Source organism: Sinocyclocheilus anshuiensis, unplaced genomic scaffold (genome assembly GCF_001515605.1).
Source record: "Sinocyclocheilus anshuiensis isolate Anshui unplaced genomic scaffold, SAMN03320099.WGS_v1.1 scaffold891, whole genome shotgun sequence".
Lineage (NCBI taxonomy): Eukaryota > Metazoa > Chordata > Actinopteri > Cypriniformes > Cyprinidae > Sinocyclocheilus > Sinocyclocheilus anshuiensis.
Window position 1 is genome coordinate 929,922 of NW_015546076.1, and position 2,064 is coordinate 931,985.

At 36.5% G+C, this 2,064-nt stretch overlaps 1 pseudogene; it reads left to right on the forward strand.

Annotated features, from left to right (window-relative positions):
• The first annotated feature begins 511 nt into the window (after positions 1-511).
• Positions 512-1,460, forward strand: LOC107699910 (olfactory receptor 51I2-like; annotated as a pseudogene).
• Positions 1,461-2,064: the final 604 nt, after the last annotated feature.

Genomic DNA, 2,064 nt, shown 5'->3' on the forward strand with positions numbered 1-2,064 from the left:
TTATATCTGTTATTACATTTTATATAGCAATGAATTTGTCTCGTGTATTTTAAACCACTGAATCACTCTAGCTTTTTAGTTTTAATGAATTGTAAACTTTACCTGCTTCTTCCACGTCCAAATGTCCTTTGCTTCAAAAAGGTAGCAGGCAAGAACTGTCTGCAGGTTGTTATAAAAAAGCAGTCACATTTGTTTTATTGAAGCTGGTGGAACGGGACATGCTGGTGGCTTGAGGTCGGCGAATAGACAATGTATTGTTGCGTTCAAGGAAGGAGGTGATACAGTCCTTTCCCGCCATCTTGGTGGCATCCCATACATCTGGATATTTGCAGCCATATCTGCTGGCCAATTCATATGCAAATTTGCGCACCTAAAACATAAAAAAAAAAAAATGGTTAGATGGAGATTGTTTATGACATGATTAAGATAAAATAAGACTTTACTGATCCTGCACTGGGGATTTTTATATGTTGCAGCAGCTTCAGAGACGGTGGAAATTTTTGCAGTCAAGATGAACTTAACAGAAAACAACAATTTGAGCAGCACATCTAATTTGATACATGAGAAGCTTTTGCTGGTGCAGGTACTGGTGGCGATTCTTCTCTGTGTGAACGGACTGATGATTTTCACCTTTCTGAAGAAAGAGACCTTCAGCGGAACACGCTACATTCTGTTTGCTCAGACTCTTTTTGTTGACTCTGCTCTTATGCTGTTGACTGATTTAACTCTCATGGGGTCGTCTCACCAGTACCCCGTGCACATAATTCCTTGCTATATCTTCTGCACACTTATGTCTTTGCTTGCTGTTTGTTCACCCATGACTCTTGTAGCCATGTGTTTTGGAGCGCTATGTGGCCATATGTATACCTTTAAGACATGCCAGCATCTCCACCCCTAAAAAGAGTTTCAGTTTTGTTATACCATTGTTTATTTTCATAGTCTGTTTTGTTTACATCCCTCCTGGTGTCTTGCACCTTTATGTTGTGTGTACCGTAGAGGTCATGTTAGAGAAAAAATGGCTGGCAGACATGAGAGTGACGAGTCTACAGCTCTTATTCATCATAATGTTGTGTATTATTGTTTCCACCTACATCAAGATTATGTTGGCAGCTAGATCTGCCTCCTCCGAGAGGAAGAACTCCACAAACAAGGGTCTCAAAACTATAATTCTCCATGGTGTTCAGCTGCTTCTGTGTATTATGCAGCTTTTAATCCCTTATATAGAAATGCCTTTATGGAAAGTAAATGTCATGGTATTTTTGAATGTAAGGTACTCAAATTTCATATTGTTTTTGATCTTGCCTCGTTGCCTGAGTCCCTTAGTTTATGGATTACGAGACAAAAAGTTTTATAATGCTCTTAAATATTATGCCTTTTGTGGCATTTTGGTTTGTAATAAGCACAAAATAAGGGATGATAAAACCTTTAGAGGTGTAGTAAGCATTTCCATACACAATTAAACCTCACTCAATGTGTAGTGTATTTTCATTCAAATGAACAGCACTATTGTTAAGCAACTTATTTATAAATATATGTTGGCTCACAGTGGGTATGCTACTGTATGTATCTATCTGTCTATTAAATATAACAAGGGTTGTGACAGTAATATAAAAGATGAGATTGTTTTTATGAAGACAAAGTCAGTAGGATGTCAAGTCACTCTATATAATAACCATATGTTGTAACAGTGTGTCAAGTAGCAGCTATAGGTGAAACAATTTGGCATCAAATTTCTAATTAAGAGTCAAGTTCTCCTTACCAAGTTTTATCAATGTTTTCTCATGTAAAAGTTCTTTATAAATCAAGAATGACAGCTCTCTACTCTTCAGAATATACTGCAGTATGTTACACTACTGTACGAAATGATTTTAGATTTACATCTGGACTTTTTTCAGTGTTCTACCACAAAAAAGGGGGGGGGGGGGATACATTATTTTTATGAAATAAAGATATTGTATGCACAATATTTCAGCTACACTACACTTAAACAATAATGTTTATCCTAATTCTTAACAGTTGGACAAAAAAGTGTATTTAAAAACTATTGGAACACACTGCCTTTAC